Source organism: Giraffa tippelskirchi, chromosome 13 (assembly GCF_054371585.1).
Source record: "Giraffa tippelskirchi isolate mGirTip1 chromosome 13, T2T-mGirTip1v1.2.pri, whole genome shotgun sequence".
Lineage (NCBI taxonomy): Eukaryota > Metazoa > Chordata > Mammalia > Artiodactyla > Giraffidae > Giraffa > Giraffa tippelskirchi.
Genome location: NC_137287.1, coordinates 110,071,263 through 110,085,735, shown reverse-complemented (window position 1 = coordinate 110,085,735; position 14,473 = coordinate 110,071,263). Strand labels below are relative to the sequence as shown.

The 14,473-nt window shown below is 42.7% G+C and overlaps 1 protein-coding gene across 1 annotated transcript in view; it reads left to right on the top strand.

Annotated features, from left to right (window-relative positions):
* LOC145530988 (uncharacterized) overlaps positions 1-11,823 on the top strand; it is a 36,240-nt gene extending 24,417 nt beyond the window's left edge. The window contains exon 4 of the mRNA XM_081552308.1: positions 11,569-11,823. The gene's annotated coding sequence lies outside the window, so the exon portion shown is untranslated. The remainder of the gene's footprint in view (positions 1-11,568) is intronic.
* The last annotated feature ends 2,650 nt before the right edge of the window (positions 11,824-14,473 follow it).

The window sequence follows — 14,473 nt, the reverse complement described above, 5'->3', positions numbered from 1 at the left end:
TTGATTGGTAACCTCTCATCCCTGGTTACAAGTTACTTATCCATTCCCCACTGGTTGTCATTAATGTATTGATATGTGTTGATACTGATAGGATGTCATTGATATATGTCACTGTTGCAGTTGGTGAATCCAATGTTCCTTATTCGCAAGCAATGCTTCTTTCTGTCTTTGTGCACATATGCAAAAGATTATTTACCCAGCAATTGAGGTTTCAGGTCATAAAGTGTGCACATCTTCAATTTGACCCGTTATTGCTAAATTGATCTCTAGATGAGACCTACCCACTTACAGTCACTCTGCAGTTTGTGAGAGCATCCCTTTCTTCACGTACTCAGCGAAAACTGGCATCGCGTAATGGGTGGGAAATGATGTCTCATGTTAACTTGCATATCTATGACTTATTAATGTGGTTGAGCATTTTTTCCTATATATGTATGGCTGTTTGACTTTCATATTCTGTGCTTTCTCTGTTTGTATCCTTTGTGCATTCTTTTCAAGTGGACTCTTTGTCTTCATATTGTTGATTTATAGGAATGCTTCTTACATTCCAGAGAAGAACCTTTTATCAGTTATTTATACAAATGTCTGTTGGCATATGGAAGACTTTATTTCATTTAGTCAAATTTATAAATCTTATCCTTTATGCCTTGCATTTTTTGTTAATTTTTTTAAAAAAAAACCAATAACCTCTCTACTCCAAGATCACAAAGATATTCCCATAAATTTTCTTCTAAAAGTTCTATTATTTTAGGATTTATTACTTGAAGATTTGATGTTTGTGTATGGTCTAAAGTAGAGACAAAATGTTTTTGCCTTTTTTTTCCTGTAAAAATAACCATTTTCCCCATTGCATTTACTGAATAAAGCATACCCCCTCCCCTCACTACAACTCTTTGTTATGCCACTGCAGTCTTGTACTGAGTTTCTGGGTATGTTAAGGGCTTTTTCTGCACTACCCTTTTCCTTTGATTGATTTGTCTATCTCTGTACCAAATTTACATTGCTTTAATTACCCTATCTTTAAAACAAATATTATCAATATATGGATATGGAACAGCAAGCTACTGCTCCTCCTGCTTCACAGATATCATTCACATATGGTAGCTATCTCTGGACCTTTATATTTCTAGGAATATCTTAGGATTAATTTTATCAATTTCTACCAAAAACAAGCAAACAAAAAGTCTGTTTGGATTTGGGTTGTTTTTTTTTTTTTAACTTTAGACTGACTTTGTTTTTCATCAAAGAATAAAATATGCTTTTAGGAGAAGGAAGTAGGAGAGGCACCTTTGGGTTTCAGGACATTGGAGCCAGGAGTTTCCTTTGGTTCTTGTGCTACTATTAGAGACCTTCTCAGCATCACTCTCCCAGGTGATGCAGTGGTAAAGAATCTGCCTGCCAATGAAGGAGAGGCAGGAGTCTGGGGTTCAATCCCTGGGTCAGGAAGATCCCTTGGAGTAGCAAATGGCAACCCACTCCAGTATCATTGCCTGGAAAATTCCATGGACAGAGGAGCCTGGCGGGCTGTAGTCCATGAAGTCGCAAAGAGTCGGACAAGACTGAGCATGCACGGTTGGACACACATACCCAAGCACAATGTCACCATCACGTCCCCAAGCTGGATCCCAGCTGATGGGATCAGCCAGCATGGGGACACATCTGCAGCTTGCCACTGGACTCCAACTGCAGTGGTCCTGCCCCTCCCAGGGCTCAGCCCCAAACTTGACTCTCAGTGTGACAGCTCCTTGCCAAGATCCTGAATCACGTTCAGCATCCCTGCGTCCTAAAACATCAGCAACCTAATTATTCTCCCTCACCAATCCACCAACCCTCTCATCACGCTCTGGCCCCAGACTGGTCTTCCAAAAAGATGGTCATGCATCTCTCCAGAGATGCTGGCCTTGACTTCTCAGAGCTGGGCTGATACAGTAGCCACTCCCTCTAAGAGGCATTTAAATGTGTGTCTTAATGAATTACAGTTCAAAACAAAAAATGAAAATTCCTATTAGCCACATTCAAGAGCTCAGATCCACAGTATCCACACGTGGCTGCCATCATACCTACATTTCTACCATCGCAGAAGGTTCTAGGGGGCTGAGCCACAGAAATTTGAAGCATCTCTGGTTCCCTAGAGTGAGAGCCAAGTGCTGTACATGATACACGTTGCTCCTGCCTTCACAGCCCCCACCTGTCCATTTCTCTCCCTGCCTGCCTACTCAGATGAGTTACCATCAGGGCATTTTCTCAGCCCTGCAAGCACCTTAGACCTTCCTGATCTGAGCTATGGCTTAGTCTGTCCCTGTAGCCTAGAAGGCCCTTCCTTCTCCAGCTCTTCTCTCTCCCAAGTCGATTTCTCCCTTTAAGGCTCTGCTTAAGCTTATCACCACACCTATGAGATCTCCTCTTCCCTAGTCTCCTTCTTGTAGCTTCCACAGCCCACTGTCTGTGTCTCTATGGCACCCAGCCACTATGTTATTAAACTCAACTCATGTAGGGCAGCGGCTATGCACAAAGTTCCCTCTCCTTGGATCCCAGCTCAGAGCCCTGCCCCTAGAAACTGTCAGGGCATAATTACAGAGCCTGCTGCTGCTGCTGCTGCTGCTGCTGCTGCTAAGTCATTTCAGTTGTGTCTGACTCTCTGCAACCCTATGGACTGTAGCCCATCAGAATCCAAGAGATTCTCCAGGCAAGAATCCTGGAGTGGGTTGCCATGTCCCCCGTGTGTTAATCTGCTGGCTCCCAGCACCCCTCGTCCTATAACTTAGCCCCCACCCCCTCTTTTCTACTCACTCCCCCATGTTTAATTACACTTAATTGCAAAATGATCCGTTTGGCTTCCCTGTGCCACCAAAAGTGTTTGTGTAAACAGCAGAGAGATCCTGTTCATTATAAAGACTTCCTCACATTCATCACAGCCAGTTCCGGTCCCCTCTGATCTCAGAGGAGATAGGACCGGCCACTAGGAGACAGGAAGGAGTTTATTGAAAGGGAACACAGCCATTCTGAAGGGAGAGAGAAGATAGACAATGTGGTGCATGGGGTACATGCTTCCGTCCCTTAGGAGAGACAGACAAGGACAAGGATAGATGGAGAAAGAGCAAGAGGGGTGGGAAGAAGAGACAAATAGAGAAAGCAGAAAAGCAAAGTCAAAATAGAGAGACACAGACAAGATTCATAGATGGAGCTGCTGCTGCTGCTGCTGCTGCTGCTAAGTCGCTTCAGTTGTGTCCAACTCTGTGCGACCCCATAGACGGCAGCCCGCCAGGCTCCCCCGTCCCTGGGATTCTCCAGGCAAGAATACTGGAGTGGGTTGCCATTTCCTTCTCCAATGCATGAAAGGGAAAAGTGAAAGTGAAGTCGCTCAGTCGTGTCTGACTCTTAGCGACCTCATGGGCTGTAGCCTACCAGGCTCCTCCATCCATGGGATTTTCCAGGCAAGAGTACTGGAGTGGGGTGCCATTGCCTTCTCCCATAGATGGAGGTAGACAGACAAAAGTGGACCCAAGAGCATGCCATCAGAGACATTGAGTTGGGGGTAAAGATGCCCAAGCTGCTACATATGAATACATCCCTCACTCTCCACAGCACACTTGCTCTGGGACAGCACAGATTACAACAGGCATGACAAATAGAGAGTGCAGACACACAGAAAATTGAAAAGCCATCAAGAGATCCAATGGAAACCAAACTCAACTTCAGCCACCAGAATCTCAATGACCAGCAAGATCAATCTTGGATGTCAACCACGTTCATCTGACCCTGCCTCTCTGAAAAGATCCAGAGAGAAAAGTTTGGGCTGTGGCCTGTGATTCCTTGGGAGTCCCCTAGCTGGGGTTCTTAGCAAGAATCTGGGTCTTTGCTATGAACAGAACCAAACTGAGACTTCAGTAGAACAGACGAAATATAACCAAAACTTTTTTCCCCTAAATTTATGAGTTCTAAATTTTTTAGAGTTTGGAATGTGCCCGATAAAATAATTCCTGGTCACTGGAGAGGGACAGCTTTTTCATGACAGCGAGAGGCTGCTTTTGAACCACATAAATAAAACTGGTCTCTTTCCAGATTCCTCAACACTCTACTCTCAAGTTCTATCAGCTTATGCATCAATCTGGGCAACTTGCTTCCTCATTCGCTCTTCTGTTCACACACATTTATCAGGTACCTCCGTGGTTCAGCATTGCACCAGGTGCTACAGTGGCAAACAACACAAATGTTCGTAGCACCCAGAGGGTTTGATATATTGTGTGGCTAGTCAGTCAGTGTTAGTCACTCAGTCATGTCTGACTGCAACCCCATGGACTGTAGCCTGTCAGGCTCCTCTGTCCATAGAATTCTCCAGGCAAGAATACTGGAGGGGTTGCCATTTCCTTCTCCAGGGGATCTTCCTGACCTAGGAATCAAATCTAGATCTCCTGCATTGCAGGCAAGATTCTTTACCATCTGAGCCACCATGCAAGCCCATAGTATAGATAAGCAGGTACTAAAGAAAGAATAATACAAACAAGAATTGCACTAGGAATATAAATATCAGCAACAGATTAAAAGAGTGCGGGACCTCCAAAGAAATGAAAGCAGAGTCTATCTGAGTCAGCTACCATAGTCAGGGATACCATAGAAAAGCGTTAGTCGCTCAGTCATGTCTGACTCTTTGCCACTCCATGGACTGTAGCCCGCCAGGCTCCTCTGTCCATGGAATTCTCCAGGCAAGAATCCTGGAGTGGGTTGCCATTCCCTTCTCCAGGGGATATTACAGACCCAAGGATCGAACCCGGGTCTCTCACATTGCGGGCAGATGCTTTACCATCTGAGCCACCAGGAAAGCCCTTAGGGCTACCATAACAAAATACCAAAGATGGGGTCCCTTCAAAAATGGAAGCGTATTTCTCACAGTTCTGGAAGCTGGAATTCTGAGATCAGGGTGCAGCCTGGTCAGGTTCTGATGAGCTCTCTCCTCCTGGCTTGCGGATGGCTGCATTCTCACTGTGACCACACAGGGCAGAGAGGAAGCTCTGTGGCTCTTCCTCTTATTCTAAGGGCACTAGGCCCATAAAACGAGCCCCACCCTCACGACCTAGCCTAAACCTAGTTACCTCCCAAAGGCCCTATCTCCTAATATCATCACATCATGAACACAATCATTCAGCTCGTAACAGACTCAATCAGGTTCTTATGTTATACATGAATGTTCATAGCAACACTACAATGCCTACAATACCCAAAGGTGGAAACAACCCAAACGCCCATCAGAGGATGAATAACAAACACATTACAGTACATATTGATACATACAATACAGTATTCATCCTTAAAAAAGGAATTAAGTACTGATGCATGCTACAACCTGAATGAACTGGAAAATGCCACGCTAGGTGAAAAAAAGTCACGAACGATCACAAACTATATGATTCCATTTATATAAAATATCCAGAATAAATCAACTGATAGAGACAGAACACAACAGGTGGTTGTCAGGGTCCAAGAGGAGAGGCAATGGGTAGTAACTGCCTATTGGGTACGGTGTTTCCTTTTGGGGTGTGAACTTTATCATAATAGAAAAATAATGTAGTCCTAAGAGATGTAATATTATGTGGTGAGCTAGTTTAAACTAGTCTTCTTTGGTGGTTCAGACAGTAAAGAATCTGCCTGCAATGCAAGAGTCCCAGGTTCGATCCCTGGGTGGGGAAGATCCTCTGGAGGAGGGAATGGCTACCCACTCCAGTATTCTTGCCTGAAGAATTCCATGGACAGACGAGCCTGGCGGGCTACAGTCCATGGGGTCGCAAAAGAGTCAGACAAGAAGTGAAAGACTAACATTCACTTTCACTTAAACTGGGAGCCAAGGAAAGGCAACTCTGAAGAAGTGGCATGTGTATGAAACTTGAAGGATGAATAGAAGTTAGTAGGGGGAATACTGGAGGCAGCAGAATCTGGGCAGAGTGAATAATATCCAGGAAAACCATCAAGTGAGAAAGAGCTGACTGGCACATTTGAGAATGAGAAGGAGCCCGAGTGGCTGGAGGACAGGGAGCAAAGAAAACTGTGGCTGCAGGTGACACACACACATAGTCAGTGGCAGATTTTATGGGCATTTTGATTTTTGTTTTGTTTTGTTTTGTTTTGTTTTAGCATTGATGGGAAAGAGAAGTGACATGATCTGATATACAGTTTAAGATCAATCTGGCCGCTTTGAGAATGGATTGGAAGTAACAGAAATGGTATCAAGGTCTCAATTAGAATCAGTCTGACTTCTCCCCCTCTCTTCCTTTTTCCTTTTCTTTTCTTATTTTTATATATGAACAGAATCTGGGCCAAGTTTAGAAGTCCTGCATCACAGCTTTCTTATCATCAGAGTAATACAGACATTACTCCATTTTTTTCCCGTAACATTTCTGGTGGCAGAAAAGAAGTCCAGAGCTGGCTGGATTCTCATTCTTTCTATTTAGCAACCCTTCCCTTTAGGGGCTTCCGAGGTGGCACTAGTGGTAAAGAACCTGCCTGCCAATGCAGGAAATGTAAGAGACTCAGGTTCTATTTCTGGGTTGGGAAAATCCCCTGGAGGAGAGCACAGCAACATACTCCAGTATTCTTGCCTGGAGAATCCCACGGACAGAGGAGCCTGGCAGGCTACAGTTATAGGGTTGCAAAGAGTTGGACAAAACTGAAGCAACTTAACACACACCCCTTCTTATGTTCACCTCATTTTCTCTTCCTTTTTCCTTAAGATAAAAGCAAAATTACCAAGCATATTTAAGTATTTCACTCAGGCTCACACTATGACTTTTTCAAAAAAATTCATTTCTTTTTTTTGGCTCAGGAATGTCTCTTCTCTTATATCTCTGATTACTGCTTTCTCCTTTTTCTTCCTGGATCTTTTTCAGGAACAAATTAGATCTGTTCCAGCTCCTGTCTCCTACTCCTCACCTCTTCTTTCTCATCACCATCCTTGTTTTGGCTCTTTCCTCCCAACTCTGAAGTGAAAGTGAAAGTCACTCAGTCATGTCCAGCTCTTTGAGACCCCGTGGACTACACAGTCCTTGGAATTCCCCAGGGATCGAACCCAGGTCTCCCTCATTGCAGGTGGATTCTTTACCAGCTGAGCCATAAGGGAAGTCCAAGAATACTGGAGTGGGTAGCCTATCCCTTCTCCAGCAGAGCTTCCCGACCCAGGAATTGAACCGGGGTCTCCACTCTAATAACACTTTTTTTTAAAATTTATTTATATTTATTTTTTTGGCTGCACCATGCAACATGAGAGATCTTAGTTCCCCCTGCAGGGATCCAACCTGTGCCCCCTGCTCCGGAAGCTCAGATTCTTAACCATTGGACCACCAGGGAAGTCCCCATTCCAATCATTCTTGATTAGTTTAGATCAAGCTACACATCTCCACATGGCAAAGAATCTGACATGACTGAGCAATTTAGCATGCATGCACATATTTAACCCTTGAAGTGCTGCCTTTTCATTTTAGGATCCCTAGAACAGGTACTGAAGTCTGTCTTTATATCCCTCTCTCTTAGGTAATATATTTTTCTTTTTTACACTGTCTAGATTTTGCCCACCTCTGTTTTCACTTAAATCTTACTGTTATTTCACTTCTCACCCCTGTTTTCAGAGACCCCATTTCTTCCACAGTATTAAAAACACAAGAAGACATTCTCGACATTGGCTTTGTTTCTTCCGTCCCTTGCCTACTGCATGCACTTTCTCAATCTTTTGTAATTTGAAATGTTTCACAGAGCTGATGGTGCCGCTTTAGATACTCATCTTTAAGCCATGGGATATGTAAGCGGGGCTGGTGTTTTTCCATAAACATTTTGAGTAAATTGTCTTTGCTTCCCCTTCTGGTTCCTTTTGGTTGTTCTTGGCTTCACAGATCTCCAACTGGAGGGCTTCTTCGGTGTAAACTTCTAACACTCTCATTGTTATTGAGCAGCCGGAGGGGAGTTGGGAGGAAGCCTGAGCTGTGAGCAGTGTTCACAGGAATATTTATCTCTGCAGCAATTCTTTCCATGCCTGGTGAAGCTGTTGTTGTTCTCAGCTCTGTGTTTTGCATTCACTTTTAATTTGGCACAGCCTCTATTCCAGTATAAACTTTGGCGATGCCCAGGCTCCTTCCTGGTGCTACTGCTTGATGCTTGGAGGAAATGCCTCTAAAACCCCCCTGGGAGGACTTTCTTTGATGTTGCAGCTACTTGATGCTCGGTCTTCTCAGTGCCTCTGGTTCAGAAGCTTCTGATCTTTTTCAGTGCAAGTCACAGAGCCAAGGTACCACCAGGGGAGCTTCCTTCACCTTTAGCACATCCTATGCCTAATTAGGAAAACTTGAGGATTTCCCTCAGGGTTTCCACCCAAATCTTTCCATCATGCACAAGTCCTCACCACTGTGGCCCCTTTCTTCTGCATGTGGCTACCACACTAATCCTGGACTCTCAAAGCACTACTGGCACAAATGATGCTGATCCTTAAAGTTCAAGTAAAGCTCAAATTTAGGAGGTCATCCTCCACAGACATAGAGAACAGACTTATGGACATAGAGGGTGGGGAGGAAGGAGAGGGTGGGGTGTATGGAGAGAATAACATGGAAACGTACATCATCATATGTAAACTAGATAGCTAATAAGAATTTGCTGTATGACTCAGGCAACTCACCCTGAGGCTCTGGAACAACCTATAGGGGTAGAATGGAGAGGAAGGTGGGAGGAAGGTTCCAGAGGGAGGAGACATAGGAATACCTATGGCTGATTCATGCTGATGTTTGGCAGAAACCAAAAAATACTCTGAAGCAATTATCCTGCAGTTAAAAATAAATACATTTAATTATGAGAAAAGGAGGTCATCCTCTTCCTCGTGGCCTGTCCATGCCCAAGTCTTACTTCTTCAGGTAAGTGTGTAAGATTCCTTGTATGTCACTTGTGGTATGAATGTCCTTTCCTAGGAAAGAGTTGTAAGTTGAACCCTTGGTGTATTTTTCAGCCCAGTGCCTTCTGTCCTATGTCTACCCACACTTTCTCAGTCTCCCGTAGTTGCATTGGGCCATTTCCTAGATTTCAGCTCTCCCCTGCCCACTCCTTCCCTTGGTTATTTCTCGAATGAGGATTTGGCCAGAAGTGGAGTAGAGAGTTATGTGTGTGCTCACCTTGACATCTAGTTGAAACATCTGATCTTGCTTGATGAACCTTGCTTCTCTTGTGTGGGCATCGCTTTTGTCTTAAGCTGACAGTATGTGGAGATGAACACCTGTGCAGGGTGTATGGCCTAAGGCAACAATATTCAGTGTGATCAGATGATTACGCAGTCAGATAAGATTACTCTCCCAATATGCAGACTTCCTGAACAAACACAAAACCTACCAAACTTAGAAAAAGAAAAAAAAAAAATCCTACTTGGACCCATTTAGGCAATTAAATATCTTTTTACTTTCCTTTAGCACGATACGTCTAGATAGCCTATGAATCAAATATTTAAAGGTTTGAAAGTAAACAGCGGGGCTTCCCTGGTAGATCAGTGGTACAGCGTCTGCCTGCCAATGCGGGAGACGCAGGTTCGATCCTTGGTTCTGGAGGGTCCCACATGCTGCAGAGCAACAGGGCCTGTGCTCTAGAGCCTGGGAGCCACAACTACTGAAGGCCAGCGCCCCAGAGCCTGTGACCCACGACAAGAGAAGCCACCACAGGGAGAAGCGAGCACGAGGCAACTGGAGAGCAGCCCCCGCTCTCCACGGCTAGAGAAAAAGCCCGCTCAGCAACCAAGACCCAGCACAGCCAAAAACAAATAAATAAATGAAGACGTTTTTAAAAGTAAACATCGGAACCAACAATGGCTTGAAAAGGGTTTAAAGACAACTAAAAGACTATTAAAATGTACACCGAAGTAAAAACTAAAGTAACATGTTACTGGGGATTTTTATGCTCCTCCTGAGTTGCTGCTTTTCTGGTACATGGCAGAGGGGTGGAGAGTTCAACTAATCTTCATTGTTTTCAGGGGTCAAGTTTTTCCTACAATTAGCAAGCATGTATGACTTTAATAAAGATAAAACAGGGAGAAAAATGAGGATGAGGGAACCTGTTATTCACCTAACAGGATAACCACATTGCTCATTACATTAAGAGGAGATATATTTTCATCTATTTCAAGGCTAAATACTCAGTCTGGTATTACACCCCCTCCTTTCCTGTTGTGTTTGGGAAAAGTAGAGTAAGACATTTGGGACCTAGGGGATCTTTGGTCCCGTATGAGTCTTCAGTCCATGTGATCTGGAAACTGGAGAGATAGCTAATCTGATGTAATAACAGAGAAGTTGTGACAATGTACAAAACTGTACAAAGAATCACAGGCATTTTCACAAGAGACAGAACCACACTGGATCCTCCCATGCATAACTTTCCCTCAGAACTGTTTTCCATCTTTCTTTGGGCTCTCCCATCTTATCAGATATTGAATGTAGGTGTGTAGATATGTAGTCTAGGAAAAAGAAGCTGACGATGGAATGAAGACAATGGTGGTGTTTTTTTCTCGTGATTGATAAAATGACTGAGTACACAGGGTTGGGGTTAGTAGTGAAAGTCTTGCATTTTATTTTCTCTAAAGTAAGGCTGTGAAAGCAATTTAAGCGTCCATCAGCAGATGAATGGATAAAGAAAATGTGATATACATACTCTTATATATATATATATATACATATGTACATATATATGTGTACATATGTATATATATATATATATATATACACTATTCAACCATATAAAAGAATGAAAATTTTCCATTTGCAGCCACATGGATGGACTTGGAGGGCATTATGCTAAGCGAAATAAGTGAGACAGAGAAAGACAAACACTGTATGGTATCACTTATATGTGGAATCTAAAAAATACAACAAATTAGTGAATATAACAAAAAAGGAGACTCAGATATAATCTTTATAAACTAGTGGTTACCAGTGGGGAGAGGGAAAAGAGGAGGGGTAACACAAAGGAAGAAAATTAGGAGGTACAAACTATTAGGCACCAAAAAAAAAAAAAAAGCTACAAGGTTATAGTGTACAACACAGGAAATAGAGCAAATATTTTATATCTATAAATGGAGTATAACCTTTAACAACTGTGAATCACTATATTACACCCGTGGCTTCCCAGGGGACTCAGTGGTAAAGAATCCACCTGCCAAGCAAGAGACACAGGTTCCATCCCTGGGTCGGGAAGATCCCCTGGAATAGGAAATAGCAACCCATTCCAGTATTCTTGCCTGGAAAATTCCATGGGCAGAAGAGCCTGACAGCCTGCAGTCCATGCGGTCACAAAGAGTTGGACACACCTGAATGAGCATGCATGCCAACTTGTCTCATACTTACGTCAACTATACTTTTTAAAAGTGGGCTGTGAAATATTTCCCTCTTATCTTAGGGTGTGTCCAAGAATCACACATGTCATGACATTCTATCCTCATGTTCCGATTTTAACAACAAAATCAGTGCCATCTTTTGTCAGACCAAAACAGGCAATTGTCATGATGATAGTACCATTTCTGCTGAAATGCTCATTGTTGCTTTATTTAAAACCCTCTTCCTTTAGAAAGCATCTGCTGCTGTGCCGTGTGGAAAATGGTGATCAACCCTTTCCTCCTCTTTGAACTGGGCTGTGGGAAGTTTGTGCTCCGAAGAAGTGGGGTCCTGTCCACCTTCTGTCATGCAGACAGCCCAAGCGACGATTATTTATTTACAACAGCTAATACAACTAGTGGTAACGACTTCATAGGCAGCCTCTAAGTGCAGGCTGGATGAAAAATTTACTAAATTGGAGAATAAAAATGCATAAGAAAATGTACAGAATCAATATTTCATGGCCTTTGCTTTACCTTGCTGTTCACAAATCTACTCCCGAGTTCGCATTAAAATTGAAAGCGACAGTCATGCGACAAGTTCAAACTCTGGGTTATTTCACGTTAGTTTAGCTTTAGAGGAGTTTTGTTGTTGTTTGTTTCATAAAGTCATGAGGAGCTGAGGAGGGGAGACACTTAGGAAGCCACTTAGCCAGGTGACTCTGGTTTTGCTTTTTTTTTTCCAAGCAAGAAGACAAAAACAGCGTCTGGCATTCATAAAAAGGTCACTTTAGTCATTCTGCTTCTGAACTAAGCCTTAGAAACCTTTCTGTTCAATCTTGTACCAGATTTAAAAGATTATTTTTAAAACCTTTGAAAGTCAATTATTTTGTCAGAAATCAAACCTTTATTGTCTTACTACTATGAGCTAAGCACTAAGTAATATACATTAAACTTGATGGTCCTAGAGGAGAACCATACTCCCTACATTCTCCATGTTTCCATGAATTTATGAAACTGACACTACACTGAATAAACAGCTAGAGGAACAGACATGCAATTGATGCAATCTGGATACTGAAGGCAGAACATCTTTTGTGTGTGGTGTAAGTTTTGAGTAAATGCAGACTGAAAGACAGCCATGAATAGTTCCTTTCTCAATGCTTGACCAAAGACTTAAAGACACATTGGTCTAAAAGGGAAAGCAGTTCATGAAATCTACAAAATGTTACAGACTTAAAGACACATTGGTCTAAAAGGGAAAGCAGTTCATGAAATCTACAAAATGTTACAGCTATATCCAATGATTTTCTCATGTTTGTTTGATTATTTGTTTATTTTGTTTGGACCAGTACACAAGAAATTTGGAACTTACTAATACAGCATTCATTTCACTACTTACCATTCATATTCCTAAACTATAACTTCTTTCTTTGTCAAGATTATGTGTTTGGATTGCACATGGATATAACTGTAATGAGAAAAAGAAACAGTCTTTTGGCTAGAGAGAGAATCTTGAGGACCACCCAGAAACTGCTTCTCAATGAAACCTTATTCTTCAGAGTGTCAAGCATGTGAAGATTTGTGAAGGTTTCTTGTCCATGAGATTATTTTACATATGGATGCCTTGCAACCTCCAAAGAAACTCAGCTCTGACCAGTGCACAGTGAATATCACCAAGCAAGAGCACATGATGGTCAGCAGCCTTTCTGCTTGGTCTTAAATTATCTCTAATTCCTGTGGTCAAAAAGTATTAACTCTTTGGTTTCAGTGTCCCCCATGCCACATTTTTATCGTCTCCTAGTCAAGCCTGAAAAGTGATGTTTCAGTGAAGGTTAGAAATCTGTTCCAAGCTTTAGAGTGAGAGCACAGTAATCCCAGTGCAAGTTTTGTCGTTAATCATGTGCACTTCCGTTTAGAGCTTAAGCCAGTGATAGGATGAAAAGGTGAGAGGTGGGATGCTAAGCCCACTGCAAAAGCACTAGAAATACCTTTTGAAGTGTTTTACCCTATATAGATCCAAGTTGCTGCACAAACTCAAATAGTTTATAGTATATGACTAGTAGGAGACAGGAAATTGAGGGAGTGTCCAACTGAAGATCTATATTTTCTTAGCAAGAAAGGAAAATAAATGTATCTGCTTCAAGTGGAGGACGTAAAAAGTGGACATTTCTGAGCCCTCCTCCTTACAGAGTAGTCTTGGGACCAGCAGTTGGGAACTCTTATTGGTGTAAATGCGAGTTTCCCAGGTGGTGCTGTGGTAAAGAACCCTCCTGCCAAAGCAGGAAACATAAGAGACGTGGGTTTGATTCCTGGGTCAGGAAGATCCTCCGGAGAAGGGCATGGGAACCCACTCTAGTGTTCTTGCCTGGGAAATCCCATGGACAGAGAAACCTGGTGGGCTACCGTCAATAGGGTCGCAAAGAGTTAGACAAGACTGAAATGACTTAGCACGCACATTAATACAAATGCTGCTGGCTTGCCCAGCTCAGGCTTCTAGATCAGAATCTACTTTTGATTTCTTTATCAACTGTGGAATAAATCGCGTCCATTTAAATTGCAGAATTTAATGCATTTTGGCAGTCATCAACACACATGAAACCACCCTGACAATCAAAACCCTAAAAAGTTCCATCACCCCAAAAGATTGTGCCCCTTGGCAATCCTTCCTTCCCGCTGCCCTGGCCCCCAGTAACCACTTGTCTGAATTTTTTTTGTCACTGTAGATTAGTTGACATTTTATGTAAATGGAATCATTTAGCATATGCTCCCCTTTGGGCCTGGCTTTTTTCACTGGGAACAATGCTTTTGAGATTCACCATTGTAGCTGACCTTATTAGTTGCTCATGGAGTACTATTCCGAAATGTATATGTACTTTGGTTTGTTTCTCCATTTACCAATTAATGGGTATTTATGTTGTTTCTGGATTTTTTTAATATTTATCTTTATTTATTGATTTGGCCGCACCGGGTCTTAGTTGCAGCTTGTGGGATCTATTCCCCGACCAGGGATCGAATGGGGGCCCCCCAGCATTGGGAGCACAGGGTTTTAGCCACTGGACCACCAGGGACATCCTTATTTCCCGATTTTGACTACTTTGAATAAAGCCGCTACAACCATTCACTGTTAAGTCTTTGTGAAAACATTTCTTTGGGGAC